Genomic DNA, 12,722 nt, shown 5'->3' on the forward strand with positions numbered 1-12,722 from the left:
TTAAGATTTGGATATTCGGGCTGGGCACAGTGGCTCACGCCTGTAATCCCAGCACTTTGGGAGGCCGAGGTGAGTGCATCACCTGAGGTCAGAAGTTTGAGACCAGCCTAACCAACATGGCGAAACCCTGTCTCTACTAAAAATACAAAAATTAGCTGGACATGGTGGTGTGTGCCTGTAGTCGCAGCTACTCAGGAGGCTGAGGCAGAATTGCTTGAACACGGGAAGCAGAGGTTGCAGTGAGCTGAGATTGCACTGCTGCCCTCCAGCCTGGGCAACAGAGCGAGACTCTATCTCAAAAAAAAAAAAAAAAGATTTGGATATTCAAAAATAAGTGATACTTGGTTCCAGCTCTCTAGGAAATCACAGTCTGAGAACCAGCAAGCAGCCTGCCAAGGGTGAGCAGATCAGTTCCAAGATGGTCCTTTGCTTTCCCCGTGGACGTGGAATAACCCTGCAGAGCCCTGGGAGTAGAATGGTTCCATAGACCCTACAGGGGCTGCAGAGAGAAGAAAAATCAGAAAGATTCAATGTCAGACATGAAAAGAGAATTTTTATCTTCAACTTCATTTAAGCCCTGCAGCCCTACCCCAGGAGTTAGGGCCCTGGTAACTGATTAGCTAGTGGGATATTTTTTTTTACTTCCTGAGAGCTGGAATGGATAAGTCAGTTAAAAAAAAAAAAAAAAAAAAGAGGTCCTCTGGCTTCAAGGAGGGTTTAGAGTCAGTTCATTCATTAAAAAATGGCTTCTATACCAGATGCAGTGGCTCACACCTGTAATTCTAGCACTTTGGGAGGCCAAGCCGAAAGAATTGCTTGAGGCCAGGAGATAGAGACCAGCCTAGGCAACATAGCAAGACCCCATCTCTACCAAAAAGCAAAATATTTCCCACAATGGAATACCACTCCCCTTTCCTTGTCAAATAAAAACAACTTCCACAAATCATGACATTTAAAATTACTTTAAATGGCTGGACACAATGTAACGCCTATAATCCCAGCACTTTGGGAGGTCGAAGTGGGAGGATCGCTTGAGCCCAGGAGTTCAAGACCAGCCTGGGCAACATAATGGGGCCCTCTCTGCAAAAATTTTGAAAATTAGCCAAGCGTGGTGGCATGCACCTGCAGTCTCAGCTACTTGGGAGACTAAGGTGGGAGGATTGCTTGAGCCCAGGAGTTCCAGGCTGCAGTGGGCTAGGATGGTGCCACTGCACTCCAACCTGGGTGATAGAGCCAGACCCCGTTTAAAAAAAAAAAAAAAAAAAAAAAAAAAGATTCCATTTAATTGCTCTGAGGGCACTAGTATTTTTTAAAGGTGCTTTCTAGATGATTCTAATGCACAGTCAAGATTGGAAACTACTGGTCTTGCTAGCCCCTTAAAGAGCTGCACTTGGAGCCATGGAGCAAACCATAGAGTCAAAATATAGCAACTTGTTTCCACAGATTAGATAGGGTTTCCTAACCATGCACTCCCATAGTTGCCTTTACTTTTCCTTCATAGAATTTAAAGAGTTTGGCCGGGCACAGTGGCTCACGCCTGTAATCCCAACACTTCGGGAGGCAGAGGCAGGCGGATCACTTGAGGTCAGGAGTTCAAGGCCAGCCTGGCCAACATAGTGAAACCTCATCTTTACTAAAAATATAAAAATTAACCGGGTGTGGTGGCGGGCGCCTGTAGTCCCAGCTACTTGGGAGGCTGAGACAGGAGAATCACTTGAACCCAGGAGGTGAAGGTTGCAGTGAGCCAAGATCATGCAACTGCACTCCAGCCTGAGTAACAGAGCAAGACTCCATCTCAATAAAAAATAAAAATAAAATAAAAAGAGTCCGTGGTGGGGCATGGTGGATCACACCTGTAATCCCAGCACTTTGGGAGGCCAAGGCAGGAGGATCGCTTGAATCCGGGAGTTTGAGACCAATCTGGGCAACATAGTGAGACTCCATCTCAAAAAGAAAAGTCTGTAATTGTGTGTGTGTGTGTGTGTGTGTGTAAGGTTGCTTACTAATGTAATTCTCCCCATTCGAGTAGAAGCTTCACAACCACTAGGCACCTGAGTACTAATGCATAGCACTGTGGTTAAGAACACAACTTCTAGGATCAGTCTGCGTTTGGAATCCCAATTTCATCACTTGCTAGCTGTGAGACCTTGGATAAATTTTGTAACCATTATAGGCAGGGGATCATCACACACCGGGGCCTGTCGGCGGGTGGGGGGCAAAGGGGAGGGAGAGCAATAGGACAAATACCTAATGCATGTAGGGCTTAAAACCTAGATTACAGGTTGATAGATGCAGCAAACCACCATGGCACATGTATACCTATGTAACAAACCTGCACATTCTGCACATGTATCCCAGAACTTAAACTAGAAATAAAAAATAAAAGGCCATAAAAAAAATTTGTAACCATCTGTTTCTCAGTTTCCTCAACTGCAAAATGGAGATTGTTGCAAAATTAGGGTGGTTATGAGAATTATATGAGATGTGATGATTCTAAAATATGTCTGCAAATTCTTCAGTGCTGGCCGGGTGCGGTGGCTCATGCCTGTAATCCCAGCACTTTGGGAGGCCAAGGCGGGTGGATCATGAGGTCAGGACATCCAGACTAGCCTGGCCAACATGGTGAAACTCCATCTCTACTAAAAATACAAAAATTAGCCAGGCATAGTGGGCCTATAGTCCCAGCTACTCAGGAAGCTGAGGCAGGAGAATCGCTTGAACCCAGGAGGCGGAGGTTGCAGTGAGCCAAGATTATGCCACTGCACTCCAGCCTGGGCAACGGAGTGAGACTCCATAAAAAAAAAAAAAAAAAAAATTCTTCAGTGCTTTTCCCCCCAAAATATGGACCTGAATATCCCTTGAATATGAGTGGACTTAGTGACTAATAAAGAGAATATTACAGATGTGATCATGTCTTTGAGATTAGGATATAAAAGCCACTGTGGCTTTGGAATACTTGCTGTGGGGAAGTCAGCTGCCCTGCTGTGAAGACAGTCAATCAGCCTATGGAGAGGCTCATGTGGTGAGGAACTGAGGCCTCCTGCCAATAGCCCTTTGAGGGGGGCCCTCTTAGAAGTGTACCCTCCAGGCTGGGTGCAGTGACTCATGCCTGTAATCCCAGCACTTTGGGAGGCTGAGGCAGGCAGATCACCTGAGGCCGGGAGTTCAAGACCAGCCTGACCAACATGGAGAAATCCTGTCTCTACTAAAAATACAAAATTAGCCAGGTGTGGTGGCACATGCCTGTAATCCCAGCTATTCAGGAGGCTGAGGCAGGAGAACCACTTGAATCTGGGAGGCAGAGGTTTTGGTGAGCCAAGATCGCCCCATTGAACTCTAGCCTAGGCAACAAGAGCAAAACTCCATCTCAAAAAAAAAAAAGTTGGGGGGACCCTCCAGTCCCAGTCAGGCATTCAGATGACAGCAATCCCTGCTGACATCCTGACAGCAACCTCCTGAGAGACCCTGAACCAGAACCAACCTGCTAAAGCACTCCAGAATTCCTTACACATAGAAGCTTAGGTCATAAATGCTTGTTGTTAAGTCATTACATTTTAGGGTAATTTGTTGCTCAGAAATCGATAACTAATACAAGATGATAATGTAAAAGTACTTAAAACATAAACAGAAAGCACTCAGTAAATGTTGATCAACTGTTGTTACTGCAGTGTTCCACTTTGTATCCTTAGCACCTAATACTTGACACCCAGTAGGAGCCCAATATACAGCATGCAAGAAAGAATAAATGAATGTACACACAAAGTAAGAGGGAAGGATTGAGGCAATGGTCCATGGTAGTTGTTTCTGAAGTTATTTGAGCAAGGACATTTTCTTTTTTCTTTTTTTTTTTTTTTTTTGAGACAGAATCTCCCTCTGTTGCCCAGGCTGGAGTGCAGTGGCGTAATCTCGGCTCACTGCAACCTCCGCCTTCTGGGTTCAAGTGATTCTTCTGCCTCAGCCTCCCGAGTAGCTGGGATTACAGGCATGCGCCACCACACACAGGTGCGTGCCACCACACCTGGTTAATTTTTTATTCTTTAGGAGAGACAGGATTTCACCATATTGGCCAGGCTGGTCTCAAACTCCTGACCTCGTGATCTGCCCGCCTTGGCCTCCCAAAGTGCTGGGATTACAGGCGAGAGCCACCATGCCCGGCCGAGCAAGGACATTTTCAAACAAAATCTTACCTCTTGTTATTGGCCAGAGTTGACTCAAGAAAAGAAAACTTGGTATTTCAAATGGATAGAATGTAATACTAGGAATTGGTTACATAGACAATGGAAGTCCTAGGAAGCCAAATAGAGAAGTGTGAGGAAATTTAGAGATTAGGGACAAGCACAGTGGCTCACGGCTGTAATCCCAGCACTTTGGGAGGCTGGCGTGGGAAGATTGCCTGAGCCCAGAACCTTGAGACCAGCCTGGGCAATACAGTGAGACTCCATCTGTATATAAAAAGAAATTTTTTTGGCCAGGTGTGGTGGCTCATGCCAGTAATCCCAGTACTTTGGGAGGCCGAGGAAGGTGGATCACTTGAGGTCAGGAGTTTAAGACCTGCCTGGCCAACATGGCAAAACCCCGTCTCTACTAAAACTACAAAAATTAGCTGGGTGTGGTGGCACACACCTGTAGTCCCAGCTACTTGGGAGGCTGAGGCAGGAGAATCACTTGAACCCAGGAGGCAGAGGTTGCAGTGCACAGAGATTGCACTGCTGCACTCCAGCCTGGGCAACACGGAGATATTCTGTCTCGAAAACAAAAGAAAAAAGAAAGAAAGAAAAATTAATTAAAAAAAAAAAATAGGAGGGCCAGGCGCAGTGGCTCACGCCTGTAATCCCAGCATTTTGGGAGGCCAAGGCGAGCAGATCACCTGAGGTCAGAAGTTCAAGACCAGCCTGACCAACATAGAGAAACCCCCATCTCTACTAAAAATACAAAATTAGTCTGGTATAGTGGCACATGCCCGTAATCCCAGCTACTCAAGAGGCTGAGGCAGGAGAATCGCTTGAACCCGGGAGGCGGAGGTTGCAGTGAGCCAAGATCGCACCACTGCACACTAGCCTGGGCAACAAGAGTGACACTTCATCTCAAAAAACAAAAAACAAAAAAAGGAAACCTATAGATTAGCTATAGCAAGATCCTGAATTATTCCTAGAGCAGGAGGGGCAATGAGAAGAGGTTGAACTGCCAGAGTATAGACGCTGGCCAAGCTGGCCCAGAAGAGGGTTGTTGGGCCAGAGCCATGAAAGAGAAGCCATCTGAGGCAGAGACAGAAACATCTTGCCTTCTTCCTTTCTCTTACCTTTTCTTTTCCACCAGTGCATCCCACTGGGCAAAACTCCCTAGAAGCCAGCTAGCAAGGGAGCCTGGGAGATGAGTGAAACATGTGAAATATGAAATAGAGGAGAGCAGGAGAAGGGTGAGGAGTGGGTCTTAGTGGAAAATATATGTACATAATTAATATATGTAATTAGATACATATGTCCATGTATATGTGTATATGGATATAGAAATATGCAGATAGAGAAAATGATAAAGCAGATGTGGAAAATGACCAGCACACACCAATAACAAAAACAGATAAAAGCATTATTTATTTTATAAGTTTAAATGGAAAGCATTTATACTTTTGGTACATATGACAAGAGCACTTGTCAATATATTAGTAGTCTCCAGCATGAATTTAATATGTTGCATATTTGAATGTGTATATTGTTTTGATTTAGTTTTGTTTTGTTTGTTTGTTTTTGAAACAGAGCCTCACTCTGGCACCCAGGCTGGAGTGCAGTAGCGTGATCTTGGCTCACTGCAACCTTCACCTCCCAGGCCCAAGCAATTCTTGTGCATCAGCCTCCCAAGTAGCTGGGTTTACAGGTGTGCACCACCACCTCCGGCTAATTTTTGTAGTTTTTAGTAAAGATGGGGTTTCACCACATTGGCCAGGCTGGTCTCAAACTCCTGACCTCAAGTGATTTGCCTGCTTCAGCCTTTGTTTTTATTTTTAATTTGTAAATGAAATCTTTCATTTGGGTAACTGTAAATCTATGTGATCAAACAAAACATCTTATTTTATTTCTTTTTTGAGGCTAGTTAAGTGAAGCAGTGGGGATAAACACTTTTACTCTCAAAAGATGTTTTATGGGTTATTTATTTATTTATCTATTTATTTATTTATTTATTTTTTGAGACAAGAGTCTTACTCTACCAGGCTAGAGTGCAGTGGTGTTCTCTCAGGTTACTGCAACTTCCTCCTGCTGGGCTCAAGTGATCCTCCCACATCAGCCTCCCAAGTAGCTGAGAATACAAGTGTGTGCTGCCACGCTCAGCTAATTTTTGTATTTTTTGTAGAGACGGGGATCTTATCATGTTGGCCAGGCTGATCTTGAACTCTTGGACTCAAGCCATCTGCCCGCCTAGGCTTCCCAAAGTCCTGGGATTATAGGTGTGAGCCACTGCATCCAATCCAAAAATGTTATTTTTCTTTTGCCATAAATGACTATACTAAGATCCTTGGCTGGGCCCGGTGGCTCACACCTGTAATCCCAGCACTTTGGGAGGCCAAGGTGGGCAGATCGCCTGAGGTCAGGAGTTTGAGACCAGCCTGGCCAACATGGTGAAACCCCATCTCTACTAAAAATATAAAAATTATCCGGGCGTGGTGGGCGGTGCCTGTAGTCTCAGCTACTTGGGAGGCTGAGACAGGAGAATACTTGAACCTGGGAGGTGGAGGTTGCAGTGGGCCGAGACCACTCCATTACACTCCAGCCTAGGCAACAGGAGCAAAACTCTGTCTCAAAAAAAAAAAAAAAAAAAAAAAGTCCTTGATGAAATTTTAAGAAACTCTTGATTAAAATAATATTATTGTATACATTTTAAATTTCTGTTTTTTAAAATACTACTGTGATTGTGTAAGAGAACAACCTTGCTTTTTAGGCACTACATACTAAAGTGGTTAGGGGTAAAGGGGCATCATTTACTATACATGTCAAATTGTTCAGAAAAGAATTATATATACATATATGAAGAGAGAGAAAAAAACAATACAGCAAATATGGTAAATATTAATTTTGGGGGAATCTGGGTGAAGAGAATTTTTTTTTTTCTTTTTCTGAGACTAGGTCTCACTCTGTCACCCAGGCTGGAGCATGGTGGCATGATCATGGCTCATTGCAGGCTCAACCTCCCAGGCTCTAGTTACCCTCCCACCTTAGCCTCTCAGGTAGCTGGGACCACAGGTCCATGCTACCATGCTCAGCAAACTTTTTATATTTTATAGAGATAAGAACTCCCTATGTTGTCCAGGCTGGTCTCAAACTCCTGGGTTCAAGCGATCCTCCCACCCCAGCCTCCCAAAGTTCTGGGGTTACAGGTGTGAGCCACCACACCTGGCTGGTGATTATTCATAGTATTCTTGCAACATTGACCGAAGTCTGAAATTCTTTCAAAATTAAAAGTTAGGCCGGACTTGGTAGCTCATACCTTTAATCCCAGCACTTTAGAAGGCTAAAGCAGGTGGATCACTTGAGGTCAGGAGTTCAAGACCAGCCTGGATAACATGGCAAAACCCTCTCTCTTGCAAAAATTAGCTGCACATGGTGGTGTGTCCCTGTAATCCCAGCTACTCGGGAGGCTGATGTGGGAGAATTGCTTGAGGCTACAGTGAAACTCCGTCTCAAAAAAAAAAAAAAAAGGATGATGAGGTTTCGCTATGTTGGCAAAGCTGTTGAATTCCTGGCCTCAAGTGATCTGCCCACCTCAGCTTCCCAAAGTGCTGGGATTATAGTTGTGAGTTACCACGCCTGGCCAAATCTAAATTTCTTTCTTTTTTTTTTTTTTTTTGAGACGGAGTCTTGCTCTGTCACCCAGGCTGGAGTGCAGTGGCGCGATCTCGGCTCACTGCAAGCTCCGCCTCCCAGGTTCGTTATTTTTAGAATAAACTAAAAATTTATCTCTCATCCATGTCTCCAATCACCAATAACTCATCACCAATAACTAGCCTTTATTACTTGTTCTTATGTAACTTTCCAGAGTTTCTTTATGCCTGTGCTTATCAGCAAATACATATTCTTTTTATTTTTTATTTTATTTTTGTTTAGAGATAGGGTCTTGCTCTGTCATCCAGGTTGAAGTGCAATGGGGCAATCATAGCTCACTGAAGCCTTGAACTTTTGGGCTCAAGCAATCCTCCTGCCTTACCCTAGGAGTACAGGCACACACCACCACACCTGGCTAATATTTTGTTTGTTTGTTTGTTTAGAGATGGGGGTCTCCCTATGTCAGGCTTAATTTTATTTCTTTAAATCCCCACATAAGGACATGTTTAAGGTCTGCCTTTTTTTTTTTTTTTTTTTTTTTTTTTTTTTTTTTGAGATGGAATCTGGCTCTGTCGCCCAGGCTAGAGCACAGTGGTGCAATCTAGGCTCACTGCAACTTCTGCCTCCCAGGATCAAGTGATTCTCCTGCCTCAGCCTCCCAAGGAGATGGGATTACAGGTGCGTGCCACCACGCCTGGCTAATTTTTGTATTTTTAGTTGAGACAGGGGTTTCACCATGTTGGCCAGGCTGGTCTCAAACTCCTGACCTCAAGTGATCCACCTGCCTCAGCCTCCCAAAGTGCTGGGATTTACAGGCGTGAACCACTGAGCCCAGCCTAATTTTTTTTTTTTTAATAGAGACAGCATCTTACCATGTGGGCCAGGTTGGTCTTGAACTCTTGCCTCAAGCAATCCTCCCACCTCTGCCCCTCAAAGTGCTAGGATTACAGGTGTGAGCCACCTCGCCCAGGCTGCTTCTCTTTTTTCAGGCTAAATAACATTCCATTGCATGCACATACCACATTTTGTTTATCCATTCATCCACAGATGGACATTTGGTTTGCTTCCATTTCTTTCTTGACTATTGTGAATAGGCAAGAACTTGACAACTCTATGAGGTTAGGTAAAAACTAAACCTGAGAGAATTAAAGTAATACTCAAGAGTACACACAGCTGGTCATCATCAGATCTAGGATTAGATTCCAGAAGTTGTGTCTCTTCTTCTCTGCTATATCACCTCCTAGTTAATCACAGGTGCTCTACTTTTCAGTACTATCTACATGAGGGGCCCTCTCTCACATGATGTTAGTAAACAGATAAATAGGTACAGTTGCCATGGAAGGCAATTTGGCAATGTTTGTCAAAATGATATATGTACATCTGCAATTATAGTGCACTTAATACTGAACTGTACATATAAAAATGGTTAAGATAGTAAATTTTGTGATACATGTTTTTTTACCACAATGTAAAACAAATCATTTTTTAAATGACGTATAGACATACCCTTTGACTCAACATTGTAACTAGATATCTATCCTATTAATACATACATGTGTGGAAAATGATGTGTCTTCAAGAATATTAATTGCAATATTTTTGTATTAACAAATGGTTAGACTCACATGTTCATCAGAAGGAGGCCAGTGAAATAAATTATGCTCCACTATACAATGGAATACCGGTCAGTCCTTTAAAAGGAAGATATTTACACTGACAGGGAAAATTGCCTTGATATATTGGAAAGTGTAAAAGGCAAGCAATTGTGTAAAATACAAGTGGGAGGTAGTGGGTAGGAGGAGAGGGGAAGAAAAATTATATATATATTTGCTTGTATATTGATAGGCTATCTCTGAAAAGAAACCCAAGAAATTCATAACATTAGGCTGAGCCCAGTGGCTCACACCTTTAATCCCAGCAAAAGCTTTGGAAGGCTAAGGCAGGAGGGTTGCTTGGGCCCAGGAATTTGGGGCTGTGCTCTATGACCATGCCTGTGAATAGCCACTGCATTCCAGCCTGGGCAACGCAGTGAAACCCTGTCTCTAAAAAACAAACAAAAAGTTTTACTTGTTTTTTTATTTTATTTTAACCTTCCAAATTCTTGAAGGCGCCCTATTTTAACCTTCCAAATGCTTAAAGTTATTTGTGACCACCACCCGCCCCCCTGCAACCCCCACCACCCCCACCCCTGGCTCCCAGCCTTCCCTTTTACCGGCGGAACAGCACCAACCTTTAACCTTCTCTCATATACCAATATAGCACCTGTTCAATCATTCTGACTTCTCTGAGCTCTCCAAATCTTTCTTAAAATGTAGATTTACAATTGGTTCATGATATTTTAGTAAGGATTAGACATATCAAATACTGTAGAAGGATTACTGATTGACTACATTTACACGTGTCCTCTCCCATTAAGACTTTCTCATGTTAGCTTTTCCAAGAATACTTTTTTTTTTTTCTCTGAGACAAGGTCTCACTCTGTAACCCAGGATGGAGTGCAGTGGCACGATCTCAGCTCACTGCAACCTCCACCTCCTCAAGCTCAAGTGATCCTCCCACTTCAGCCTCCCAAGTATTTGGGAATACAGGTACACGCCACTACACCTGGCTAATATTTTGTATTTTTATTAGAGACAGGGTTTCACCACATTGCCCGGGCTGATCTTGAACTCCTAGGCTCAAGTCATCTACCCGCCTTGGCCCCACAAAGTGATAGGATTACAGGTATAAGCCACCATGCCTGGCCAATATCTCTGTTCTGAACCATCTTTATGGGAATGAAATAATGTGGCTGATGTCAATTAAGGTGTGGCCCACATCCCAGAGTTGATATGGCTTGTTTGTTTCTAATTTTTTTCTTTTTAGATGGAGTCTCCCTCTGTTGCCCAGGCTGGAGTGCAGTGGTGTGATCCTCCTGCCTCAGCCTCCTGAGTAGCTGGGATTACAGGCACCCACCACCAAGCCTGGCTATTTCTTTTTTTTTTTTTTTTTTGTATTTTAAGAAGAGGTAGGGGTTTCACCATGTTGGCCAGGGTAGTCTTGAACTCCTGGCCTCAAGTGATCCACCCGCCTCGGCCTTCCAAAGTGTTAGGATTATAGGCGTGAGCCATCGCGCCCGGCCAGTTGTTTCTAATTGGAAAAATACGGAACGCTTCATGAATTTGCATGTCATCCTTGTGCAGGGGCCATGCTAATCTTCTTTGCATCGTTCCAATTTTAGTATATGTGCTGCCAAAGCGAGCACCAGAGCTGATGTTTTTTACAACAAAAAGAGATCCATGGATTGCAGACCCACCCATCTGTGGCATGGGGAATGCTGCCAGGATACCCTCCTTTAACAGAACCCAAAGGTGAAGAGGTGAGAGACGAACAGTGGCCCCACGTCACTGGGGAATGACAGACCAGTTTAGTCAATTCGGCAGAATATTCAGTCAATCCATATATCTGATACACTAATGATCTGCAATGCATACTGAACACCATGTCTCAGACCAGAGTTTTCAAACTACAGTACTGCCTAACTAAAAAGAGGTTTTCTCTGCCAGTCTATTAATTTACTGAGTGTTCAAGACTTTAGTTATAAAGATGAGGGATGGAGGCAGCCCCACCCATCAGCAGCCAATCAAGAGACATTTTTCTGAGAACAAAGGTGAAAGAAGGTCAATGGAGGAGCTGGTACCCAGTTCCAGATTCTAGAGGTCACAACCACTTTCAATTGTTTCCTCCCAGAAGCCCTTGTTTTCTGACCCCTGGATGGCCTTGCTGTTTTACCAACAGATAGAAACCTAGGTGGATTGAATTAATTTTGCTAGCATCAATCCATCAATCACAGGCTTGTTAAATATTAATGCATCAGGCCAAAATGACCTCAGGTTCTCCAAGAGGTATCCAGGTAACATAATTCAACTGCATTAGCAACTAGATCTAACCTAAATACAAACACACACACACAGACACATAGACACACACACACAGAGAGAGAGAGAGAGAGAGAGAGCGCTACATTGCCGGAGGATTAATCGTGTTAGGGCAATAAGATTATTTTATCCTATTTTTCAAAATACTGCTTTTGAATTTTTTTTTAAAAATGGGGTTTTAGTAAATATAGATCACCTCTAAGTATTGTGTGATTAATTTGTATCTTAAAACTCCATGAAGAAGAAACAACTATTCTATAAAGGATTTTTTTTAATTTCAGTGCATCAGTGTAACATGTAGCCATTAAGATATCAGTAGACTGGTGAGTGACCCAGAAAATATTCAGGACATATTGTAAAATGAAAAAACAGTGGGTACCATACAATGCCATTAAATATATAATATTTTCTTCTTCTTTTTTTTGAGGTGAAATTTCGCTCTTGTCACCCAGGCTGGAGTGCAATGGCTCACTCTCAGCTCACTGCTACCTTCGCCTCCCAGGTTCAACTTATTCTCCTGCCTCAGCCTCCCCGGTAACTGGGATTACAGGCACTTGCCACCACACCCAGCTAATTTTTGTATGTTTAGTAGAGACGGAGTTTCACCATGTTGGCCAGGCTGGTCTTGAACTCCTGACATCAGGTGATTTACCCACCTCAGCCTCCCAAAGTGCTGGGATTACAGGCATGAGCCACCATGCCCAGTCCCATCTCTTCTATTTTAAAGAGCTTGGGCAACATGGTGAAAACCTGTCTCTACCAAAATACAAAAATAGCTGGGTGTGATGGTGTATGCCTGTAGTCCCAGCTACTTGGGGAGCTGAGGCAGGAGGATCGCTTGAGCCCAGGAGGTCAGCACTGCAGTGAGACAAAATCTCGCCACTGCACTCCAGCCTAGGTGACAGAGTGAGAACCTGTGTCAAAAAAAATAAAATAAAAAATTAGCTGGGCATGGTGGCACATGCCTATAGTCCCAGCTACTCGGGAGGCTGAA

At 43.7% G+C, this 12,722-nt stretch overlaps 1 non-coding gene across 1 annotated transcript; it reads right to left on the reverse strand.

Annotated features, from left to right (window-relative positions):
- Positions 1–10,948: 10,948 nt before the first annotated feature.
- Positions 10,949–11,055, reverse strand: LOC114672077 (U6 spliceosomal RNA). The gene has a single exon (XR_003722267.1). It is a non-coding gene; the product is annotated as a U6 spliceosomal RNA (small nuclear RNA).
- Between the last annotated feature and the right edge of the window lie 1,667 nt (positions 11,056–12,722).

The sequence above is a fragment of the Macaca mulatta genome, chromosome 13, assembly GCF_049350105.2.
Source record: "Macaca mulatta isolate MMU2019108-1 chromosome 13, T2T-MMU8v2.0, whole genome shotgun sequence".
Classification (NCBI taxonomy): Eukaryota; Metazoa; Chordata; class Mammalia; order Primates; family Cercopithecidae; genus Macaca; species Macaca mulatta.